This window comes from Marmota monax, unplaced genomic scaffold (genome assembly GCF_021218885.2).
Source record: "Marmota monax isolate L192 unplaced genomic scaffold, Marmota_monax_Labrador192_F-V1.1 WCK01_AAM20220418_F8-fsc00019, whole genome shotgun sequence".
NCBI lineage: Eukaryota > Metazoa > Chordata > Mammalia > Rodentia > Sciuridae > Marmota > Marmota monax.
Window position 1 is genome coordinate 19108334 of NW_026695242.1, and position 27143 is coordinate 19135476.

The 27143-nt window shown below is 37.8% G+C and overlaps 1 protein-coding gene across 3 annotated transcripts in view; it reads right to left on the reverse strand.

The window, feature by feature from the left end:
• Positions 1-27143, reverse strand: part of Bicc1 (BicC family RNA binding protein 1) — a 296259-nt gene that overhangs the window by 110540 nt on the left and 158576 nt on the right. The gene's annotated exons all lie outside the window — the stretch shown is intronic.

Here is a 27143-nt window from a genome sequence, read left to right on the forward strand (position 1 = left end):
GACTCAATTAAGAATTTGAACTTATATAAGATTTTTCATCAAAATAAAAAACTGCTTGTTTTCAAATCTCCAGTTTCCATCAAATAAAATGATCTCATTTAAAAACAATGTAAAAAAAATCTTGGGAAAAAAAGATGTTTTCATAAACCTTTAATCTATTAGAAATATTCAAATATATTTTGTAATTCCCAGTGTTCCTCTCCATGATGCTCCAGAATTTTTACAGAGACAAAACCAAAAAAAAAAAAAAAAAAAACTTGAACAAGTAATTAAGCCAACTTGTTGCCAGAACCATCAGAGATGCTTGTGCTGAATAAAATTCCCCAAGACTACCGCCAACGATTGCAACACACCAAATATGATTCTTGTGAGACAAAATTGTGTGAGTTAGGCCATACTAAATGAAGATCTCTCCACCTCTGGGAAAAAAATAGCTTGCTTTGAGCACATTTGTATTTCATTAAAACTGATGAAAACCTCCTAAACACAATGTCATTTCATAAAGCTAATTTCCCGTCATCCTTCACATAGTCCAGGATGGCATTTATGCTGTGGTTCCTTCCCACTTACACATTCAGCCAGGAGATCTTGATTCTAAAAATGAGCCCAAACACAGGAATGTGAGGGGAGCAATGATGGCAAAACTGTGGAAGTGGACAGTGAATAAGGACAAGTAACTCCAAAATGTTTCCCCTTTGTCCCTTGATAATTTTATCACATGAATTACACCAGATTGATGTTTATTTACATACTACATACATAACAAACATATGTATCTATTCATTTATTTATTGGTACTAGGGATTGAACTAAGGGTGGCTCTACTACCTAGCTGCATTCCCAGCCCTTTTTCTATTTCAAGGCTGCCCTTTTGATTTTTGAAACTTGGTCTCACTAAGTTGCACAGGCTGGCCTCCAACTTTCAATTCCCCTGCCTCAACCTCCCAAATAGCTGGAATTACATATGTGTGCCACCATGCCTGGCTCATGTTTACTTTTTAACATGAATATAGAATGTATATATAGAATGTATATATTCTATATATAATATGAATATAGAATGTACCAAACTAAGAGCAAAAAGATTAAAAAAACTCCTCAATAAGCAAATAACAGTAACTACCAACCATTCATTAATTTAATCCTTGAACTAGACCAGGATATTTGTCAGGAGCAGGGAATGAATTATGGGTCTTAGAACTGCCCAAAGACAGAGGCAACACCTCTCTTGGTAATTTTTTGGAACAAATGCTCTGAGAAAACTGCCCAGCTGCATTGTGAGACCTTGTTCAAAGGGAAATTCCATGCTAGCCAATTTTATTATTTCTTAACCTTACGTTCAAAAGCCTGCTGCCCAAAGGTATAGAATTATAGATACAAGCTAATAAGCCCTAATTGAGCTGCTTTTACCCTCAGCTTTGGTTTTGTTTATCTTGAAGAAGCTTTCTCAGAATAAATCCTTCTGATGTTTAAATCTACATAATAAACGTGCCAAGCTTGCTTGTGGTTAGTCTTCCTCCACTAGAGGTAGGACGAACCACTGAGCCTCAACCTTTTCTCTACTTCTGTGTCTGTTTGTCTTTTCATAATCCCCTCATCGACTGGTTCATGTAGCCCTGAATAAACTGTTGCACAGGACTTGACAGATATTTTTTTAAATAAATTTATAGTTAACTAAAATAATGGTTGCAGACAACTAAACACATTAACAGTGCAATCCATGATAAGCACCTTTCTTCTCCTCAGTATTGGCCAAGTACTGGGCACAAAGCTAAATGGTTAACTTGCATCATTATTTCATTCAATCCCCTTTATGACAGCCTAAAGGGCTTTCAGAAGATGTTTCAAACTATCGCCCACACAGGTATTTTGTCTACCTATTGTTAGGATTGTTACAGCTTGACCCAACATTTTAGAATACAAGAATTTCACATAGAAATTCAGATTTCTAATTCTATGGGAAACTTGGAAGATTCGGCACATGGAGCCCACATTCCCACATGGCAACACATAGCTGGCACTGAGGACCAGCTGCCCTCTTTAGTCAGGGCCAGCAGGCCCTCAGCTGCTCCTGGCCCCTACTATGACTCTGAATCTGAGGTCAAAAGCCATTTGCTGTTACCATCATCACACGTGTACTGCCATTTATCATGGTATCCGCACTGCTGTTTTGCTTACATAAATATTTCTCTATACCAATGTCTCTATTAAAAATTGAAAGCAAAAGGCAAGCCACGCTGTCTTCACTAAGTCCAGGTGCTGGTCTGGTTCTGAAGGCAGGTGAGCTTATTACTCGAGTCCTACAAGACCTGGCCCCTACCTCCTCTTCTTTCCCCACTGCCTTTCCCTGTTAATCTATTTAGTTGTTCCTGCCATTAATTTGGTTAGTTAATTCTATATACATATTTTAAAAATAAAAAATATTATCTGCTGCAGCCAGCATGGCCAAACTAGCAGGTTACAGTGAGAGGCAATGGGAGATTGGAAGAAATAAAGAGTCATGTCCACAGATCTTGAAGATAAAACAGCTGGGGTCAGGTGGAGAACCGCTCTCTGATGGAGAAGCAGGTCTAAAGAGTGACACCAGCAATCTTTATTACATAAGTCTCTAAATCAGATAAAAGACTATGCAAGCATTATTATTTGTATTTGAAAGTTATAGAATTAGCAATAGTATGCAGCTATTTCCTCAGTTACATTATACAGTTGCAATGTGCAATGTTAGGAGCATTGTGCAGCTCTCAAGAAAGTCCATTGTTTAAAGTTACTAATTTGCTGGCAGTTTCAGGAGCAGCAGAACTGGTGAAACATTGTGGTTATCTTAGCAAGGAAGTTCCTTCATTCCCTGGGGCTGCCATGCTTGAGAATAAGGTGGAAGCTGATAAGACTGCAGCATGGAGGGCATCTCCATAGCAACGGGGCATCCTATGCCTTTGCACAGAAACTTTCCCAGTCACCAAGTATACCACAGCCATGAAGTTACCAGGGACCCCAATCTCAGAAACTGGTCTCCCAGTCACTGTCACTGCTCTCCACAATTATCCTCCTCAACTTTATCTGCTCCAGCCACACTAGCTGCCTCCTAAAATGGGGCCTTTACATTTGTTCTCCAGAGTTTACTATCAAGACCCCTTCTCACACACAGTGTTCAGCTGCCACCTTGTCCACAACACCAGCCTTTCCACTCAGACCACCCCAAACAGAATCATTCTTACCCCTCACTATGCTCATTTCCCTCAAAACCCTTTGGCATTCATGAATCTTCTTTGTTTATTTGTTTATAGTCTGCCTCTGCAAAATAGATATTGTGCTTTCTGCCCAGCACACAGCAAGCACTGTATGTCTGGGAAAATGAATCCTTATAACACTTATTAAGCCATGAAGAGTGGGAACCTGGAATTAAGCACCAGCTAGAGTCTAGCTATGTCTTACTGGGCAGATCACGTAACTTCTACCAGTCTCGTTTTATTCCTCTGTAAAACTATTTATCATATCTGCTCCTAGGGTTGTTGTGAGGGCTTGAGGACAAAATGTGTGGGGAATACCCAATTACAGAGCATGAGCTACAGTAAGTGCCCTGGTTACCTCACGTTGACTTGTTGCAGTTAGGCACTGTCACTGACACTAAGTATACGACAGCAAACCCTTCGTGAGCTCAGGTCCAACAAGGGAGAAGTTAACCCAGATTATGGTACTGTGTGCCAAATTTTAAAACAGGGGGTGGGGGGAACAGAGTAGAGAGGGGATCCTAACCCTGTTATGGGTAGACAACTGAGTGCCTACTGATGCCATGACCTAAAGGAGGAGAAAAAGTTGGCTGATGGAGGGAAATTAGAGAAAGTATCTCAGATAGAGAAGGAAGGCACGTATGATGTAAGTCTTAAAGGAGAAAGGACAGGTGACCCAGAGGATCTGTGGGTGACTCAGCATAGCTTCAAGCCTCACCTCATGCATCCAGGGCAGGGACCAGGTCTCCTGCCATCTCCTCTGTCCTACAGCCTCGTGCTAGGGTACACTCAAAACAGACTTTAAGACACAACACAAAACAAAGCTGTGAAGTACCTGTGCTTGGCTGTCACTGACAGGTGGAATGACGAGGGGGAAGGGGCCATATCAAAACTTCCCATAGGAAGTTATTTGTAAAGCTTTCCAAAGTGACTCCCAGTCAGTTTCCACAACTCTGAGATTGCACACCACTGATATGTTCTGGCCTCAGCAGTTCCGGACTCATGACACCCTCAGGAGGAGGGCAAGCCCATTTCTCTGCAGGGATATACGTGGCAGCTGGTCCAGGACATCCAACCCTGGAGCCAGAAGGCTAGAGGAGGAGGCAGACCTCTGTGTAAAAGTGCCACAGAGCTTGGGGTAGGTGTACAAGGCAGCAATTAGAGCAGTAAGCAAACCGGAGCATCTTAATCCAATAAACTATGCAGAAAGATGTCCTAAATAATCATCAAGAGGGGCGGGAACTGGCAAGGTCAGGAAGACGGCTGAAATCAAAGAAGCCACAAAAACCCTGAGAAGTAAATGACTATTTTCTATGCTGGGGGCAGGGGGTGTCTAAAGTGAATTCCAACTAGTTGTTTGTTTGTTTTTTTAATTTATTATTGTCCTTGTTTCCACCTTCACAAAACCAAAGCTCAAAGAACAAACTATGGATTTTAAATCTTTTTCTATAAACACTAACATTTTTTAAAAAACATGGCGATAGGAAGACAATAGTTTTGTGGATCTTGCACCGGATGAAGACACTGACAGCTTTTCAAGGGCAAAGACCTTATCAGGCATTTTCCACAATCCACTTAATTCCCACACAACCTGACAAGTAAATCACTTCCCAGAAACCTGTAATATGCCTCAGTTCTTAAGTAAGTCACTATGTTGTCCAAAATGTTCAGATTCTATTCAAGGAATGATTCAATAAGTGGCTAATTCTGACTGCCCCCCCCCGCCCCAAAGATGGTATACCCCTCAACTGTATGAAATTTGACCTGAAAGTTTGGAAACATGCCTAAAATGACTAGTGCTTCCTTATGGAAATATAACTATAAATATATTGTGGCAGTTAAGCTAAGGAATGCTGAGGTATGCAAAGCCACAAAACCTCTGAGAAGAAATGATTTATCTTCTGCCTTTGGGGGGAAAAAAAACATCCTAATGTGAATTCCAGCTAGTTTCTTAAAATCATATTACTGTCCCTGTTTCCACCTTAATGAAACCTAAGCTCCAAAAACAAGCATCTGATTTTGAACCATTTTCTTTAAGTGTTAAATCATATATTAAATATTTTAAAGACTTTTATTCTAACTCTATTCTGGATATTCTATGTTTATGCCACTTCAAAAAAGTGAGTTCCAACTTCTGGACATCGCCATCGACAAACCAACCTCCTTTCAAGTCTATCCATCTTGGCCTCTGTTACTGGCTGCTCTCTCAGCATAAGAAGGGAGAAGATTCTGGAGGAATCATCTAAAATATAACTATCTGAATAAACAACTTTTAATTTTCTGTTGTTATATTTACTGTACTAACTATTTATAGGGAATTAATAATTGAGATGTAACAATTCTTATGTTATTATCAAATATGATGAATAGCAAATGTTCACAGAACCACAAGGATCTGACCTAAAATATCAATTTTTTTTTTAATTTAAGAAGCAATTGAATTTAAGATTATTATCAGAAAAAGGATATATTTTTATAGTTCACCTATAAAGTATTTCTTCATCAAGAAAAATCTGAAGATAATAGCAAGTTATGGATATGAAACAACTTTGGAAGCTAAAGAATCATCTTAACTTTCTAAGTCATGTTTAAATGTTACAAACAGGGAGTTAAGTATCCTTAACAAGATTAATAGCTCTGCTTTTTCTATATTAAAAGGGTATCTAGTAACTATGAAATTGCGTATCTCCATCTTGGTTTAGTTTCTGTTGGGAGTGAAGAGGGATAGAGGTAGGAAGTGGAGGCAATGTTTACATAAACTGAATTTTTTAAAAATATATATTTTAGCTGTAGATGGACACAATATCTTTATTTTATTTATTTTCACATGGTGCTGAAGATCAAACCCAGTGCCTTACCCATGTGAGATGAGCACACTACCACTGAGCCACAACCCCAGCCCAATAAACTGGATTATTTTTTTAACTAGATGAAAGTCCTCAGCTAACTTTTTTAAATTTCAGAAATTTACACTGAAGCATTAAATGATTGTACTGTCCTAACACAAACTGCTAAAGGTAGAATAAAATAAATAAAATCTAATTCTACATGTAGTTCATCCATAATAAAAATAATTTCCATCTATATTTCTCAATGCTCACATCATAAGATTTATTCCATCTCCACCAAATTTCAGACTAGCATTCCATTTGAGAAGACAAGGTATCTACCAATGTTCACAAAACTGCACATTTTGCAGGTTTGCAGCAATTATAGTATAATATCTTACAGATGAATGGAAACTTTGCCAAACCAGCAAATTCTACTAACATGCTTATTTCACTAAATTCTTCACTCCAGACATAAATTTAAAAGTCCACAGGTAAGTAATCAGCATCTCAGATCAACCCGAGACAAGTCTATTTATTCTGACTTCCCTTAAAATACTTTTCTTGGTCCAAGAAAATAATACTGAGTTCTCTTAACTCAACATTTATACTGTAAACTATTGAAAATTCATCTTGCAAAATGGCTACCAGCTGGGAGGCACCTGCAGCCTACTTCTCTAAAAGACCAACCCATTTGTACTCTGCTTTCCTTACATCAATACAGAAATAAGAGTCTATTATGGAAGATGCTAGTTAAAATCTTCATCTACTAGTGAACTCAGATTAAATTTGCTTCCTTTCACCATGAAGGAAGCAAAGTGAGAATAAAGGAACCAAGTGGAGATGGGAAAGTGGTGAACTTCTAACATGGGGGTGTCTGGAAATTGAGGATGTTTATTTTGCTAAGACATTAGAGAGTTCTGTTATATTTCATTTTTAATCCAAGAAATCCTTCCCAATGATTCAGTTATTCATCATCATCAGAACCACTCCTCACATTTACCTAACAGTCACATACATGTCCCATTTTTCCTCACAGCAACCTTAAAAATCATATATGTGAAACCCATTTTTGCATTCAAAGAAGTTAAATGGCATATAGATACATGGCAAAGTCCAGTCAGAACCTAGGTCTTTCTGCCTGACTTGGCTTATGAAGGAAGGGAAATGCATCACATACTTGTAGAGAGGCCACTCTGAAAGCTCAGCTCAAGAACTGCCATGAATGCTGAAGTGGCTGAGCAGGAGCATGGCTATTTCTCAACACCCTGCTTTATTACTGTGAAGTGCTCCTGAGATGGCCCAGAACAGCTCTCAAACCAGGTAGGATCCTCACCCCTACCAAATACTTGGAAAGTGTGGGAAGCATGTTGGGTGTTACAGCGACCAGGGGGCTGGACTGGCATCCAGTGCCCAGGGCTATTGTTGCTGAGCTTCCAACAAAGGACCTGACAAATTCATTCTAAATGTGAAGACAGACAGTCCTTGCTTTACACAGTTCTAAGATGCACAAATTTCAGTGACCACAGCTTGGTGTAACAAAACTAATCCCTTAACAACACAAGTTTACATTTCTATTAGCATGGTGCACAAAATGAGTTGTTGCATCCTGTAAGATTTCACTGCTAGCTCTTCAATCCAAAAATCATTATGTAAATAAGAATGCTCATGTGGGCCAGTGACAACCACATCACTTTTTTTTTTTTTTTTGTAAAGTCTGGCTGCCCACTGCACTTTCTTAATTGCTTCTGTGCAGACAGAAAATGAAGTAAGTCATCCCCTCTATGCATACGAGATTGGTTCCAGGGCCCTGCACAGACACCAAAATCCATGATGCTCAAGTTCTTTATAAAATTATATGGCATAGTATCTGCATGTAACCTACACATATCCTCCCTTCTAATCATCTCTAGATTATTTACAATGCTAAATCCAATGCAATATCTATGTAAATATTTGCTGTATTATACAGTTGAGGAAATAATGATTTTTTAAAGTCTGTACATATTGAGTACAGAGATGGCAGTTTTTAAAATATCTTTGATCTGCGGTTAGTTGAATCCACAGACATGGAACCTGCAGAAACATAGGGCCTGGTATAGTTGTGCTAACTGCTAGCTTCCCAGTGATAAAACCAAGTGGCATCTTGCAAAAATAGGCAATCAAAAGGGGAACTGACCAACACAAGTCAACATGCAGCTATGAAATAAAAAGTGCCAACACTGAAATGAAATTTGTATCGGACACCAATAAAAAGGAAAAGCACACTGTGGGGATGTGGACCACACTTGAGAAACAGGGTGCACAGCAGAGGAGCATGGTGGGACACACCTACTAACACGAGCAAGGCAGGCAGTTTGTAACAAGCGAGATGAAGATGCCCCAGAGGAAGCAGTGCCAGCCAAAACCTCACATGGAGGCAGCTCTGGGAGACGCTGCATAGTCTTGAAAGCACAAAGACTGAATTGCTAGAAGCTGATCCCAACTTCTGAGCATAACAATTCCCCACAGCACAGAAAAGATGCTCACCCCACATTCTAAATTACACAACAGACAGAAAGCACTGTTCAAACTAGTCTCAACAACTTTTACTGTTTACAAACAAAACAAATTAATTCTCAATGTATAAAAATTTAAATACAGTGTACAAATATTAATTTTAGCATTTTCTTCAATTTTCCAATACATTTATGACTTACAGAGAGAAAGTTAAGGTTCAACAAAAATGTTTAGAGTTTGCAAATCATTAAAATTTTCCCATTAACACTTAGAGTGTCTTGCATTATCTTCAGCTTGTATAGTTATTTTTGTGGTCTTCCAGTGTGCCATGCAAAGGGAGAACTATCTGCTATGCCTCACTGAGAATTGCTGATCAGGAGTTTCAAAGTTGTTCCAATGCCATGGGCAACTTATTCCAAAAGTACAGAAAATTCTTACGTATCCATTAAAACCCAATTCAAATGTGCCTCCACTACGAAAACTCCTCCAGATATCCCTCTCTCTTCCTTTCCCACACTCATTTGTTGTGGTAAAACTATAGTGCTTATTTCTTTGCTTATTGTGCCATCCCCACCAATGAGTTGGGCTCCTGGTGGCCAACAACTATATACTGTTCGCGCTTAAACCCTTAGAATCTATCACATAATATCTCATTAAGCATCATTAAAATAATTAAATGACCACTGACAATGATGAAGGAGATAACATAAATGGGTCAGGAAAGGCAACAATTATTTAAGACTTTCCAATTACACGACACTTGGTTTATCATAGATGACAGCCAATATGAAGCTCTGAGTTCCATCTACAGTTTCCTTTAACTTCAACAACCAGCATATGTTTGCTCTCTGCTTACCAAGATAAATGAACTGAGTGATATTTATTAAATGAAAGCAAATACTTCATCGATCACTGACAGGATTCATTCTCCCAGGGGAGAATCATATCTGCAGGATAATAAGCCCTCCAATTCAGAAAATTGAAAAGGTGAGTAAGTACAGTGACTGGCACATTGGGCCAAGTACAGCTGTAGAAAGCAGGACGCCCCAGATTCCACCTTTCCATGCAGCCTCCCACTAGCACAGCCTCAGAATGGCCACATTCACTCATTTTAAAAGAGGGGCCAAAAATCTAGACTTTTACATTAAATCTCCCGGTTGCTAAATGTTGATACCTACTCCAATTATGCCTTTTCTTTGTGGGCCAAAGAAAACATGGGCTTCACGTTTTTACCTCTGCTATAAACCACGGACATTTTCATGAGGTGTGGGTTGGTTACTTGGGATGACCTTTGATGTTAGTGAAGAACAGGTTTGGATTTCCCTTGAACGTAAGAATCTGTGAACCACAAGGCTATTTTATTCCTTCAGAATTATTTGGCTACAATTCCTCGAAAAAGATAACTAGATCTTCTATATAATATTGTAGGTAGCTATAAAAATTTTTATTACATTTGAATTATCAGAGTGTAATTTATGTGTAACTTGGATAAAACCATATATAATTTGAACAAGATGGAAAAAAAAATCCCAGTGACCTACCGTACAATGCAAGGCCTATTTTTGTCACAGTGACCAAAAATACCTTCCAAGAGCAACTTAGAAAAGGAACAGTTCATTTTGTCACATGGTTTCAGAGTTTCAGTCCATGATCAGTCAAATCTATAGCTCTAGACAAAAGATGAGGCACAACATCATGTGGAAGGGCATGGCTCAGGAAAATACCTCAAAACATGGCAACCGGGAAACACAGAGACCACCATTTACCAAGGACAAAATATAAACCCCAAAGACACCTCCCCAGGGGCCTACTTCACCAGTCATACCCTCCCTGCATATAGTTACCACCCAGTTAATCCATATCAGTCAGTCAATCCTTAGTTTACAGCTATCATAATATAATCATTTCAACTCTAAACCATCTTGCATCGTCTCATTCATGAGCTTTTGGAGGACACCCCATATCTAAACTATAACATTCCAGCCCTGGCTCCCCAAAGCTCATGCCCATCTCACAATTCAAAATACATTTAGTACATTTCCAAGAATTATTGCCCAAAAGTCCAAACCCCAAATCTCATCTGAGAAAGTAAACTCTTACGTATTTTACCCCGTAAAAACCAAAATCAAGTTACACATATCCAATATATAATGGCATTGAATAAACATTTGCATTCCAAAAGGGAGAAACAGGGGCGTAGAAGCAAGACTAAAATAAATCATTAGTACAAATAAGTTCTATAGCTCTACATCCATCATCAGGGGCACACGGCATCATGATGTTCTCTCGAAAGGACTTGTGTAGCTCCACCCATGACTTTGCTGGTTGTAGGCCACATGACCTCTCTTTGCCATGTCTCTGCATGATTCCCTCAGCTTTCCTTGACAGACATTGCACATTAATGGCATCTCTTAATCTCAGGGATCCCAAATGCAGCTTTCACTTCCTTCTCTCATCTTCATGCACCGCTTTCTCAGGTGCTGCTTGCAGGGATTCTGACCCTGCTTCACTCTGCCTGTTGTCACAGGCCTTCCTCTGAAATCTTGGTGGAAGTCTCCATGACCTCCTAACTCCAGCATCCTGCATTCCTGCAGAACCAGCACAATGTGAATGATACCAAGGTCTGCTGTCATTTAAAGCACTTGGCCTCCTGGGACCATGGTTGTAGTGGCCTCTGGATGCCTGGGTGACTGAGCATTATGAAACAATTTCCTAGGCTCCACTGTGCAAGCAGGGTACTCCCACAGTCCCCTCTCAAAGAAATTTTTACTTTTATACCCTGGAACCTATCATAGGTGTGGTCTTGTCACAGGTATCCTGAGATACCCCCAAACCCTCTTTCTACTGTGTCTATATATACTTACCATCTCTTTAATGGCTGTAATCTCTTCCACAACCACACCTTCCTTGCCTTTTACACTCAAGTTTCTGGCCAAATTGCAAGTTTTTTCAAATCATTCCACTCTGCATAATGCTCCTGATTATCATAGTAAACTTGGCTAAAAGCTGCCAGCAATCTCCAGGCCACTCCCTGAGTGCTGTGCTGCCTTGAAATTTCCTCTGCCAGATTAATTAGTCTGTCACCCTTAAATTCAGCCTCACAGAAAGTCTCATGACATGGACAAAATGTACACAATCTCATAAGCCCAGTCTTTACTGTCCACAGTCCTATTAGCATTCTGTTCTTCTGAGATGCCACTAGAATCACCCAGTAAACTCTACTTAGAGTACTCTAAAGTTTCAAGGTGAGGCAGAACATCATGATAGAAAAGGAAAGCAGCTCAGGACATGACAGCCAGAGAGCACAGAGAGGGTTTCACTCACTAAGGACAAAATGTAAATCCCAAAGACATGCCCCTAGTGACCTACATTCTCCATCCACACTCTACCTGCCTACAGTTGCCACCCAGTTAATCCATCCCTGTGGATTAATTCACTGATTAGTTTATAGCTTTCATAATCTAATCATTTCAACTCTGAATATTGTGACACTGTCTCATAGATGAATTTTTGGAGGACACTTCATAGCTAAACTATAAATATGTTAACAAAACTGTAATGTATACTTAATTTGCTAACAGGGTAGATCTTAAGTGCTCTTGCCAAAATAATAATAATAATAGGAATAAATGTGAAAGTGATGGAAACTTTCACAGCATAGACTGGAACACAGGTTTCAAGGTTGTATACTTATCTCCAAATTCATCAAGTTCTATACATTAAATATGTGCCACTTTTTCACATCAACCATACCAACAGTGTATAACTTTGAGGAAAAAATAGTTAATATTTAACAAAATCAAGTTACCAAGCCTCAGTTGTAGTTCTCTAGCCTCTACATTACATACCTTTTTAGGAGATACGTTTTTCCTTTCTATCTCACCTCCATCATCTTAAAGCAAATAATCCAACTGAGCTCAATAAGGCTGGCTAGCATTGATGCTGGTGAGCAATAAGAGATCAGCATGATAACTGAAACCTACAATGGCATCCCTGAGACATCAAAAGAGATAAACTTTTGTGCAAGCTACTGGGTAAGGGCAAGGAAGTAAAGACTAGGTTTGAGAAAAGGGCTTCCAGAAAAATAATAATAATGAAGTGGTACTAGTTGCATCATTGTAACAACTCCAAATGTCAGTGGATGAACACAATAAAATTTTATTTTTCCTCCATATTAAATGACCTATGGATCAGCAAGGGGCTCCACTCTACAGACTCAGGAATCCAGGTTAAGGGAAGCCCTCCCATTTTATAGTTTCCCATCTGGAATCCACAGCTACCTCAGCCTCACCATGAGAAGAATAGGAAGAATCGTGCATGGAACATTCATTGCCTTGGCCTGGGGGTGGGAGTACACACTGCCTCTCTCCAGTCCACTGGCCGTGATGAGACTCATGGCTCTGCCAAATGAATAGTGCTGAGAAATTCTAGGAGCAACTGGAACATCTGATAGGTGATGAGTGCCTTTGCTAGACAGTTCTTCCAGGGCTTCAACATCACTGAGCTCAACAATGTATTCCAATGTAAAATCTCACCTATTCCTTTCAGAAACCAGACTCATAAATGTAATTTTGTAAACACATCTCTAGCTTGCCATTCCCCAACTCCCTAGATATGTTTAGACCGAACTCAATCTTCTTCACACAAGTGGACATTGGAAGTTATCTACCTAGGATCTGGGAATCACCCTGATTATCTAAGAGTAAAGCCATGCCCACTCCTATTGCTTTAGACTGGTTTAAGAATAGAAAAGTGTGGGCTGAGGGTATGGCTCAGTGGTAAAGCACTGAGTATGTGAAGCTCTAGATTCAATCCTCAGCACCCTCCATCACACACACACACACACACACACACACACACACACTCCAATCTAAGCTAAATATAAGGAAGAAAAGATTTGATAGAAGTTTTTGAAAATGAAGCTTTCCAGCTTTACAAAGAGAAAACATTCTCTCCTACAAGGTGTGAACAAAGACATAAGTATCCCAGTTGTTACAGATGACATACATGACCATGAAGAGAACCAACCACCAATGTAGAAGGCAGACCTGAAAATCAGCAAACATTTAGATCTTAGATGATGTCACGGAAATATTCTTGATCTTTGATATCAGAAAGCATTTTTATTTTCAATACATGTCTTTTAATACATGCCTTTTAATTTAAAATGCTTAATTTATCAAATAATAATGGAATACATTCAGGATGTAAAACATGATGTTTTGATAAACATTTATATTGTATAATGATTAACATAAATTAGTATATCCACTACCACTCATGCTATACATGAAATCCCCAGAACTTCATCATCTTACAACTGTAAGTTTGTGCCATCTGACCAATATTTCCCTACTTACCCACACACTGGAAACCATGTTTCTATTCTCTGTTTCTATTAGTTCAACTTTTTTAGATCCACGTATCAGTGAGACCATGTACTATTTGTCTTTCTGTTTTGGGCTTATTCCACTTAACATAATGTTCTCTTGGTTTAACCACATTATCAAAATTGGCAGTCTTTCTCTTTTATGGCTAAATATTATTTCACCCTATATATGCACCACAATTTCTTATTTATTCCTCTCTCATAAGCTTCTTGATCAACCATTTCAAAGACCATTGCACCTCTGCACTTTTTAGGAACGTGAGCCAATAAATATTCATGTTGTTGAAACCAACTTGTTACTTGAAGCTAAAATCATCCTCTCAAATCAGGTCCTCCTCCTGACTTCCATACTTTGCTCAGACTTCTGTGTCCCAGCCAGGCATAGTGGCACACACCTATAATCCCAGCAGCTCAGGAGGCTGAGGCAGGAGGATCGTGAGTTCAAAGCCAGGCTCAACAACTTAGCAAGGCCCTAAGCAACTCAGTAAGACCCTGTCTCTAAATAAAACACAAAATAGGGCTGGGGATGTGGCTCAGTGGTTGAGTGCCTGAGTTCAATCCCCAGTACCCAAAACAAAACAAAAACAAACCTTGTCCCCTCCTCCCTTCTCCAGCTTCTTCCCACCCTTCCTCAGCACCTGCGCCACCACATGGATTGAGTCCCACTGGCTTGATGACTCCCTCTTCAAAACTGCCTACTTTCAGAGCCTACAACAGTCTTCTATCCAGACAGTTTCCACTCAATAGCATTTCCACAAAGGCTTTCATACTTGGTGACAGCATTTCCAACTATTTCCTCTCACATTCATTTGCTCTGACATTTCCCTCCCCTAATTTAAAAGTCTCATCATGGTTGTTGTCCCTTAAGTTACACACAAACTTGGCCTCACGCTTAGGCTTATCCATAACAGGCCATAACAAAACTCTTCAGTTTTATTTTCCTCAGTCCCTTTGACTTCAATAGACACAATTATGTACACTCAATTCTTTTCCATTTTTTTTTTTTAGTTTATGCAACTGTTTTCATTGTCGCATTGTCTCCTGCTAAATTCCACCTGTTGTTCAACACCAGCTATAAAATCAACCACAAGATTCCCCTCAATCAGATGTAATTTCTCCCTCCTCAGAGCTACTATGTCATCTCTTATACTAATTAACTTATATCACTGTTCCATTTGAACTGTCCCTAACCAACTCTTCTAGAAACATACAGTTCTAGAGGGAGAGTTTCATTTATGCTGCACTTACCAGGTTCTGCAGGAACTTATTATTGGCAAAGCCAGCAACAGCCACCATTGTGACAAGTCACAAAGAAGGTAGCTGGACATTTAATTTATAAGAGAGTTACAAGCTTCTATAATAATCTACTGTCCTTTGAGGGACAGAAGAGTGGAATAATTTCCCTTTTATAGGAATGTGCATTAAATCTAGAGTTCCTGAGTCAAATGTCTATAGAAGCCACTAAGAAACAGGAATGAATAGGTACACATGCTTTTAATGCAAATATATTATTCAGAGAGGAGAAAAGGACATAGAAAAATTATTTACCCGAAGAAATATATACCCTCTCATTTTCCTGGAATTCACTGTCCCCTTACTAATATTTCACCTTGACCACCAATACGTGTGGGTAGAACAATTACTTACTTCAACTTGAGAAAACTAATAGTACAGTAAGAAGGATAAATGGTAACTGACACTTGACATTAGTTTAACCCTAACCCTAACCCTAAAAAAGTAACAGAGGGTGCAGTAAATAGGAGACTGCCTCTCCAGCCCAAGGTTGTAAACATGAGCTCCAACTAGCATGTGCAGAAGCTGGCCAGAGAAGCCAGACTTTCAGATTCTTCAAGAGACACTACAAAACCAGATTGGTATGTAAAATCTACTTAATTTTAAAATGCTGGTAGTTGAATAATTTATTTTAGTATTTCAAAATCACCATTCAGACAAACACAATATGGCTTAAATCAAGCATACTTCTATGCCAAATACAACCAGAAAACTATTGTTTTGTGTATTTTTCTGAGATGGGTTAAGATAAAGAATATAAAGTATGTGGTAAAACTCAAAAAAGTGAGCAGATGGTTCTACTACCAGAACCAGAAAAGCTTGTGCCCCAAGGCATTTTATAACCAGCTGGGCTTTGATCTTAGGAAGAAAGATTAGACAGCTTTATAGCTCAGCACTGGACTTAAGATCTGGAATACTTAGTGGGGAGACCCAGGCTAACAATGGCTAAAAAACTGAGCCCAAATAAGCCTACAGTGAGGGTTAAAAGGAAATCCTCTTGCACATGGTTGGAATTAAATAACACTTCCTATATAAATGCTGGAAATTAGCCCTTCCCAGAAGATGCCAGAGAAATTAAGTATTACCCTACTGAATTTGGTACAGTGTGTTTGAAAATAGCCACTACATTCCACATGAATTTTACTGCAAAATAAATCAAATTTTCTTAAAATAGGAAAAAAATGGAGTCTATAAAATCTTTTGAGTAATATACAAAGATATTCATTTAAAAATTAATTTAATTGATAATGTAAATGCCTAAAGGAGGCACTCAGGAGAGAGAAGTGCATGAATAAGGTCCCCAGGGACAGCTGGAAACAAACATCCTGAGATTTCATTTGTCTTCAACAGCGCAGGATTGGAGCTGGCAGCATTTCAGATGTCTTCATGAGATTCTTATAGTAAAAGTTTCAAAACAACTTTTCCCTTGTGAATTTGTTTGGTTCTTAACATCTGAAGAGAAGCAAATTAAAAACCACTTAACTTTCCAAACCCTAGTTTCAAGAAATTAAGATGCTCTCAATATACTCTCAGTTTCCAACACCTAGTCACACAGGACAAAATGACACATAATTAACATATACTATGAAATACAACCAGTTAGGTTTATTTTTATCTCTATGAATCATTTATAAAACAAGGTGAGTGTGAGACACTATGTTCAACCCTGGGGAACCAGTGATGAACAAGACAGCTATGGCCTCTGCTTGCAACAGGCTTCAGTAGAATCGGGGAAACAACCAACCAAGTATAATTCCAAAGCACAGTTAGTTTCATGAAGGAAATGTGAAAGGTGCAAGGATATCATCGAACAGGGACCATGGGTATTAACCAGGAAAGCTTACCTTGCACAAGTGAGCTGCAATATGAAGCATGATTACATCAAAGTGACTAACAAATCATGCTAGACAGTGGGATCGACATTCGTTCATTCACAAAAATGTACTGTATTCCAAATATAAGCCAGTCCTTGCATTATGCATCAGATATATAATAGTGAATAGGATTTAAACCATCCTGGATCATATTTACAATCTCTTGAGAGATGAAGAAATAAAAATAAATCTAATTAGAGAAATGAATAAAAGAGAACAAGAGCAAAATTATGTATGGGAAAAATAGGAGGGGCATTAGAAAAAAACAAAACAAAACAGGATGTTCTTAGGACATCCAGCAGCTGTACTTCATATTGGGTGGGATGACTCTGAGGAAGGGGTATTTAAGTCAAGACCTAAAGGATGTTAAGAACAGGAGGAAGAATATTGCAAGCAGAGGGTGGGATATAGCATGAAAACATTGAGGCAAGAAGGAACCCAGTTTTAAAGGAATTGAAAGAGTCCAGAAATGGAGAGAGCGGCAACAGGGAAACTGAGTACAGGGAAAGTAGAGAGAAGATAAGAGCCATGTCATACAAAATCCTGACAGCCATGATAAGAAGTCTGTATCTTGCTCTAAGAGCACTAGGAAGGCAACGAAGGGCTGTAAACCTGGAAGAACACACTCTACTTTTGCATCTTAAAGATCACATTGAAAGAGAACAGGATTGACACCCACAAGATGTGTCAGGAAGGCCCTAAAAACATTCAGGCAAGGGATAATGGTAGGATGGATGAGAGTTAGGATGGCAGAGATGAACAAAAGTGAATGAAATTGAGAAATCCTCTGCTGGAAGAACTGATTAGATGACTGCCTTGATTGAGGAAGGGTGAAGGAAACGGAGTTTATCGAGTTACCAGTCAGGTCTCTAGTTTGAATAACTGGATGGATGGTGCCACTACAGAAACTAAGAAGAGTACAATAAATTAGGGTAAAAAATTACAGTTAATTTTAGAAAATTCATATTTCAAAAATTTACCAGCCATTGGAGATTTCCATCCAAGTGGAATTATAGTTAAGGCTGTAAGAACCTCGAGATAAGGGGGAGAAAATCCAAACTGGAAATATAAATAAATTTGGAATTATATAATTGATATTTAGGGTCATGGAAATTGAGGCTCTCCCCTAGGGAGAACATAAAGAAGAAACAAAGGTGTCGGTAATTTAGCTAAAAAACTAAATCTTGAGAATTCGAAAGAGTCAGAAAACAGAATGGTAGTATCCAGGGACGGGGGGGAGGCATAGATGGTTAGATATTCTCTAATGGATATGGAGTTTCAGTTTTAGAAGATGAAAAGGTTCTGAAGATGTACAGTAGTAACAGTTGTTCAACAATGTGAATGAATATAGTTAATGTCACTGACCTATAAGCTTTAAAATGGTTAAAAATTTCATGTTAGGTACATTTTACCACAATAAAAATAAATAAATAAACAAGCCTTGAGAAAGTCTAAAATCTAGTCAATTAGACAGAATAGGAGATGCTAAAACATGAGGGAATGAGCTTCCAGAATGGTGGTAGACAATGATGAAGACAAATGAGTAACCAAGGCTGATTCCCATGCAAGGGAGAATCTCAGGAAAAAGAACCAAATGCCATGACAAAATCAAATGAGATGAAGTCTTTAAAGTATCCCTTGGATTTTGAAATACTGTGGTCATGGGTAACCATAACACAACCACTCAAGTAAAAGGGTAAGTGCAGAAGATAGAATCAGTCAAGAAAAGAAGGGTGTTGAAGAAGTGGACTACCATGAATAGAGAGCTCTTTCATGAAGTTTTGGCTCTACCAAGAAGCAAATAAACAGGACAATGGCTGGAGTGGAATGTGAAGTCAAGGGAAATGTGGCGGTAGCTGGCAGCCAACTCCAATGTCCACTTTCTCCCAATTAGAATCCCAGTTTTTACCAGGCCATGTGAAAATGTAAATGCAACCTGCCTTCCTTGAAGTGCACAATGCCTTCCTTGAAGACAGATATGCCCATGTAACTAAGTTCTGCCAGGGAAATGTTAGCAGATTCCAAGAAATTACATCATCCAGCTGGTGGATGTCTTCTATCCTTCTTCCTTCCCACTGAATGCACTGTGATATCCAAAGTTGCAATTTAGATTATGAAGATAAAGGTCATACCTAGAGGTGAAAAACTATAAACATATAAACATCTTGGGTTACAGAGGCCTTTGGAAAAATACAGCCACCCCACCAGACCTAGACTACCTTGCTACAAAATTTTTTTCATGATAATTATAAACATTTTAAAAATGTAAATAGCAGGATCATGTTGTATTTCTTCAAAGATCATTTGCCATAGTTTGGAGAAAGGAGTGAAGTGAGGGTCAACAGAAATGACAAGACCAGTGGTTACAATTATTTTGGCAACCTAGATCAAAGACAGTGATAACTCCAACAGGATACTGACTGCAGAACTATGCAAAGAGGCTAAATGTGAAGGAAGTCCTAGTAGGACTTTGGGTAGGATTAAGTGGTATAAGGGATCAGAGAGATCAGTACAGGGTGACTTGCAAAAGACAGTGCATCATGGTCACACTTGCTGAAAACAGGGACTTATAAAAGAGATATACATGTGGGTGAGCTGAATTTTTGCTGGAAATACCCAGAAAATAAAAGATTTATTCCCAGGACCTCTATTCATAATTGTCAAACACTGGAATCAGGCAGGTAGATGTCAGTGAACAGGGACAAACAAAGTGAAGAGGGTTTCATTCAATGTAATATTACTCATTTAAAAAAAAAAAAAGCATTGCTGACATGTGCAACAATATGAATTTAATCCAAAACTTTAGGTTGACAGAAAGAAGTCATGTAATACACAGCACAAACTGTATGTTTCCATTTGATGATATTCTAGGACAAGCAAAACTAATTTGCAGTGCGAGAGCTCAAAAGAAGGGACGTCATGGCAGGCAGGAACAAGATATTCAGTGGAGTTTTTAGGAAGGGATAGGAGGAAATTTTCTCAAGTTGTATAGTTTACATCTTCATAAGTTTGAGTGAAACCGACACAGACATTTGTCAAAATACATCAAATGTTAAATGACCTGATGTAAGTTTAGCAACAACAACAAATATGAACACCAATTACTGGAAGGCTTGCTGATAGAGTGAAGAACCCTGATGTCTTCATGTTAGTTTGAAATACATCAATAAAATGGACTGACAAATAGAACAGATAGATTCATCTGCAATAAAGCAAAGGTGTTTTTTAAAGTAATTGTAGGACTTAGGCAATGGGAATGTGGCATTCCCTGCACAGTTCTCTCAACTTTTCTATATTTTAATAATAAAATTTACGGAAACCTTTAAATCACCACACTGCATTTCTGTAAAAGCACGAACTAAAACTTCACAATGATATAGATGGGATATATTCTCCTTTCTTTTCCCTCAAACTTTCATTTCTCTGTGAATCTGTGAATGTTCACTACTAACAAATTTGTAAGAAACTCAATTATGAAGAACACTAGTATTTGGGGGTTTTTTGTTTGTTCATTTTGTGGTGCTGGGGAATGAACCCTTGTGCATGAGAGGCAAGCACTCTACCAACTGAACTATATCCCCAGCCAAACACTAGCATTTTAAAAATTTATTTATTCTAATTAGGTATATATGACAGTAAATGTATTTTGATTCATTGTACACAACTGCAGCACAAGCTTTCATTTCTCTGGTTGTACACAATGTAGCATCACACCCTATGTGCAGTCACTGCATGAACCTAGGGTAATGATGTCCATCTCATTCCACCATTTTTCCTGCCCCCAGGTCCCCTTTCCTCCCCTCCCTCCCCTTTGCCCAATCAAAGTTCCTCCATTTTCCCCATGCCCTCCCTGCATTATGGATCAGCATCCACTTATCAGAGAGAACATTCGGCCTTTGGTTTTCTGGGATTGGCTTACTTCACTTAGCATGATATTCTTCAACTCCATCCATTTATCTGCAAATTCCATAATATTATTCTCTTTTAATGCTGAGTAATATTCCATTGTCCAAAACTAGCATTTTTAAAGCTATATAAAGTCATTAACAAAATCCCCAAATATGTACTTTACAGAAAATGAGTTAATAGCAGTATCTTAACTCATTTTAATATATGAAACTTTGTTACTTCAGAAAAAAAAATATGGAGAAAAGTTCGAGCTAAGAGAGAAAAATAATGGTCATTCTGAATTATGTATATTTTTTAAGGAATTCTGTTATTTTTATATTCTGGCAGCTCTTTGGAACCTATTTATAAGTAGATAACTATCACTATCATAACATTTTATAAGGGTTATATTATATTATTTATCAATGTATTTTAAGTGTTTCTCTAGGAACACTACTTATAGTATTAATTTCCACAACCATACATATCAGTTTTACTTAAAAAAAAAAAAAACCTCAGATCTTTCTTTGAAAAAAATAGTAATTGTAAATTTAATTTTAAAAAATTTTATAAATTTTACTAAAAATTTACCTTCAGAAAATAAAATATAATTATCCCTTTAATTAAAACACATGAACTGAATTTTCAGAGTCAAATACAAATTAAAATGCCATCGACTCTCATCCAATCATTTGACCAATACTGATACAGACTTTATTATGTGGTAAGCATGCCACAGACACTACTGTTTTAAAGAAAGTATTTTAATGACCTATTCATATATACTACTTGGGAAAATCTGCTGGAGTCTCATTTTCAACAGATGAGTTTTCATTCTTAATATATAGTCTGATGAACAGTCTAAGGCAAGTAGTTTCCCTTTCCAAACACACTCTCAACTCCAATTTTAATGGCACATTATTTTTCAATCTTTTAGACCACAAAATAAAGGTTACTAAGCTCTTAAATAAGCATCTAGCCACACTCTCTTCTTAGAGATCCCCTTTAAGCGGGTAGGGGCGGTAATTGAGGCCCTAGTTGGTTCCAGCTCCTGTGCTTCTAGACTCTTCTTTTGTCTTATCAGGAAAAATACTGAACTAGGTACACCTGTGGGTTTCAGAGAGGGAAGGGAAATCTTGTTTCTAAGTTCCTAGGTTCTGGTTTACTGGAACCGATCCCACCCAAGCAACACACATGAGAGTGCTAAACACCACAACTCAATGCCATCAATAGCACGGAGTTCTCCACGGAAGATAATTTCTAGTTGCATACTACATCCACTTACACCAACGCAATCCTTGGAATGCGTGTTCTTTAAAAGGGAAAATGAAGCAACTCAGCCCAAATCTGACCACTGGGATACAGGCTGCTGTGCCAAAGCAGAATTTCAAGATTCTTCTCAATTGAGGTCAAATCTGAAGGTGAGATTCAGAACACTGTGAATTCGTCTGGAAAAAAATTGAGTGGAAACTGTAAGTTTTAAGCTTTATGGACACTTTCCCTTTATTTTATAAGGTCATTCAGTGCAGATCAAAAGCTTACAGAAGAGAAATTCACCACAAAAAAGGGAGAAGAAAAATTTGCAAAAACTGCTTTTTGTACAAATTGCTGCACCTGGCCCAAGGCAATAAGGCACCAAAATCAGAGTTTCCAAGGTCGAGGTAAAACATCTTTTATTTCCCAAGCTAAAATGATTCAGACAATTTTCCAAAAGAACTTTTATATGTAGTCCGCATACTGTACGTTTTCTTGAAAAGGAGGAAGACGTAAAATACTTGACTCCATGTCAAATTGCTGAGTGCCAATTTTCAATTCATTATGTTAAAAAAGTAATTTACAGAAAGCCAAAAATGAGACAAAGGGAAATGACATTTACTGAGCACCTGGTATACATCAGCACTGCATAAACACGTACACATTACCTCTACTTCATCTGCAAAGCCTTACAAAGCAGTAATGGTTCCCATTTAACACTTGAAAAGGAAGTGTAGAGAGGTCAAATGACTTGCTCAGGACTGGGGCACTGTGAGTCAGGAGCGTCCTTCACTCCTGGTTTTGCCTTTAAGTAGCATTCTATGTTTTTACAGATGTGAGTAACCTCGCCAGCATTCCCTCTCCTCAGAGGCAACATTAAAAGGCTAAACTAAACATTTAATTATAAAAAGGTGAATTTCATCTTTCAAGGATTGGTGATGGGTATTCAGACTTAAATACCCGTACTCTGTCTTCCTTGCCTTAATCCAATTTCAATGTTTTTATTCATTCCACAAAAAAGTAGAAGGTACCACCCCTCCCCAAGAAAGTATTTAAAAGTTTGTTTTGCTACTCAGTAAATGAAAAATCCTGAACAAAGAAATCAAAACTACTTCCTAAAATTGTAAGAATATTCAGAGACTTCCACATTATTTTGTTTTTTTTATGATCACATGAACATATGAGACCTAAATTTATTAAGTCCCTTAAATGCCTCACATCTTCACTAAAAAAAAAAAACCATTCTTGTGTTCTGAAAATGAATTGGTAAAGAAATGTCATTAATAGCTACTGAGAAACTAGAGTTGGACTGGACTATAATTAAATGTCACTATGAGGTAGCTTTTCAAGGAGTAGAGGGGCCAATGAGAGTAAAGGAGTAGTTTTTTTCGGTATCCTTCTTCATAATCCATAGAAGTACAAAACATAGAGCAATCAACTGGAAAAATAAAATCCTAGTTTAGTAAGAAATAGTCCTTGCCTTCATTGAAATTGTCAAGCAGCAACAAGTTGAGGTTTTTCTAAATGGTTGGACAAATTATGAACCTCTCTGTGAGGTCATTATTGAAAAATCAGAATAAGCAACCCCCTCCAACATACTTGTCAAAGGAGTTCGAGTATTAAATAGACAAGTTAAAAAGAAGCAAATGGCTATTTTATCTATCCTAGTGCTCCCTGCAGGGAGGAACCCAACTGCATACTGGGTAACTCATCTCATGATTAAGGACAGAAGAGAGAGACTGGGGTTATGGCTCAGCGGTAGAGTGCTTGCCTAGCGTGTGCGAGGTGCTGGGTTCAATCCTCAATACCACATAAAAATAAATAAATAAAATAAAAGGATTATGTCCAACTACTACTTAAAAAAAAACAAAAACAGAAGATGGACACTGACTGTTCATCATGTGACATGCAAGGCAGGCAGTCTTATGGAGGCTGCTTTATTTAATGATCCTTCAATTCTATAAAAAAGAAACTGCATGATACCATTAGGAGATGAAGAAAGAGACTAAAAATCTAGATAATTTTCCCAAGAGCACACAGCTAATAAATGCTTGTCACGTATTTCTAGTTATATATAGTTGAAAAGACTCAGCTCTTAATCAATATTATACCTCCTTCTTCCTGTGTGCTTCGATAGAAATTCAAAATTTAAAAAGTCAAATAGTCGAATTCAGCAATCTATTAAAACTAAAATTCTGGCTGAGGGGAAAAGCCATCTAATTATAACAATAACAGATTATATCTTACATTGGAGGTATAAGAAGGTAGCATGTGAATCTTGTGCTTCTGGAATAGGGTAAACTGGATATTTAGGCATTTAAGCAGAAAACAACTTAAATTGCTGAGAAAAATATAAAAACATTTGCAAGTTTAAAAAAAGGTCTTAGAAAGCAAAAATAAAAAAATGATAAAAAATAAAATAAGGATTGGAGCCAACACTGGCCACAAAAATAAATAAATAAATAAAGTCTACTCATACCTATTACCTATATCCTGGGTCCTAACAACCCAAATTTAAAAAGTAGAAAATAAAGTTCAAATTAGAAACACAACGTTCTAGAGGATTAAATGAAATAATGAAATAAAACTCTCCCTTAGTTAATGTCTGCAGAGATGAGTGCCTGGGTTTGGATTTGGGGTTGGGTTGCAGGGGGGCTGAGAATTCCCAGCACAACTCTATTTTCATAGGTGACAGAATTCACAAACAAAACAAATCAGTTTAAAATAGCCCCAGGAAGGCCACGATCCCAGGCAGATAAAGACACAAATACCATCTAAATATTATCTGGAGTAAAGCAATTTAAATGCAGGCTTCAGAGAAGTCCCTCAGGTAGAAGTCAACCATGAGCTCACAATCAAATCACTGAGGATATGAAGGTAAAATCCATGATAAGTGAGAGTAAATATAAACAATAAACCACATACAAATATAAAACAGGTTTTATAATAATACAATATAGAATATTTAGGCTTAAAGACATAAGTAAGTTATCAAAAGTATGATGTAAAAACAAGGCACTATCCATCATGCAGATTTCAAAAATGTTGGATAATAATTTAAAAAATTATTTACAATAGGGGCAAGAATGCTAACCAAGCCACTTTCCTGAGGTTCAGGATCACAGGGCCTATCTAGAACTGAGGCTGGAGAGAAGGGAGAACTCCAACCCACTTCCCCACCGAGGAAATGTCAAGAATAGAAATCCCTGTGGCACGGGTATGCAGAGATGGCTGAACGCCAAATGTGAACCAGGAACACTGAGAAAGCTTCCACACTCCAGACCTTATGCTCAGTTCAAGGTAACAGCAGAAGTCCACTCCTGGTGAATTTTGAAGACTACAGCACTGAAGGTAACTATAGCAACAACAAAACTCAAATCCACTTCAACCTCTGACAACACTGAGGCTCCCCAGTATTATGGACCTGATGGAAAGGCAAAAGTAACCATTTATGGGTTCAGGTTGAGTATCCCATGATCGACAATGCTTGTGACCAGAAGTGTTTCAGATTTCACTGTTTTTCAGATTTTCATGTGCTTGCATAGAGGTTACCAGTTATTCAGATATTCCTAATTAGTCAGATATTCCTAATCTGAAATGCTCCAATATTCAAAACTTCCTTGGAAAAAATACTTCAGATTTTGGAGCATTTCAGATTTCAGGTTATCAGATTTGGGATGCTCAACCTATAATAACTTGATTTACCTAAATCTCCATTATTCCTTTACACAACACCTGACAATTGGTTTTTAAAATTGCAAGACACAGAAAGTAAGCAAGAGGCAGGGGAACCAATTATCAATACCTGACATAGTCAACAGAATCAGACCCTGAAATGACTCAGACTGTAAATGTCAGATGGGGGTCTTTAAAATCACTACAACTAACATGATAACAGTCTAACCAAACCATCATCATACATACAAGGGAAGGGAGATATTCCTAGCAAGAAAAAAAACTACAAAAAAAGAGTCAAATGAAAAATGTCTGAAATGCACAACAGAGCTACAGATTAGAGGTAGGTGAGGGATATTTACAAAGCCTATTCTAATCAAAGAACTTGTATCCATAAATTATTACAATAAACAACCCAATAGAAAAATTAACAAACTCTTGGACAAACATTTCACAGAAGAAAATATGAATGGTCAATAGTTACATGGAAAAAAAATGCAACAATACTGGTCATCAGAGAAATGCAAATAAATTTACAATCAAAAACTACTACATACCCACTAGAATAGCTAACATTAGAAAGATGGATAATATCAAATGCTGGCAAGGATGTGAAACAAAGAACTCTCGTATATTGCTGGTGGAAATCCAAAATTGTATAGCCACTATGGAAATAAAGTGGCTGTTTCTTATAAAATGAAGCATACATTTATCATATGATCCAGAAATTCCACTCCCAGGCATCCACCCAAAATAAATGAATACATGTCTGCACAAAAACTTGTTTGTGGATTTTACAGCACTTTCATTCACAATAGCCACAAACAGCAAACAACTCAATTTCCCATCAAATGGTAAATTATATAATTTTTAATTGTACATTGATACAATAGACTACTCAGAACCAGAACAATAAGCTCCTGATACACCCCCCCCCAAAAAAAAAAACTAGATAAATCTAAAAAGTTTTGCCACAATTGAAATGAAAGCAAAAGACTAAAAACTACACAATTTCATTTAAACAACCTTCTGGAAAAAAAACAGGTCAGTTGTCAGCTGTGGAAGGTTAGGGGACAGAATGTTTTATTAAGAATTACTAACTGAATTTTCAAAACCAACTGTGAATGAAAATGACATCTTACACTTATTAATAGATACTGAGTATTCACAGTCTGGAAGTCACTATACAAAAAATATATTTGCACAAGTTCTCATT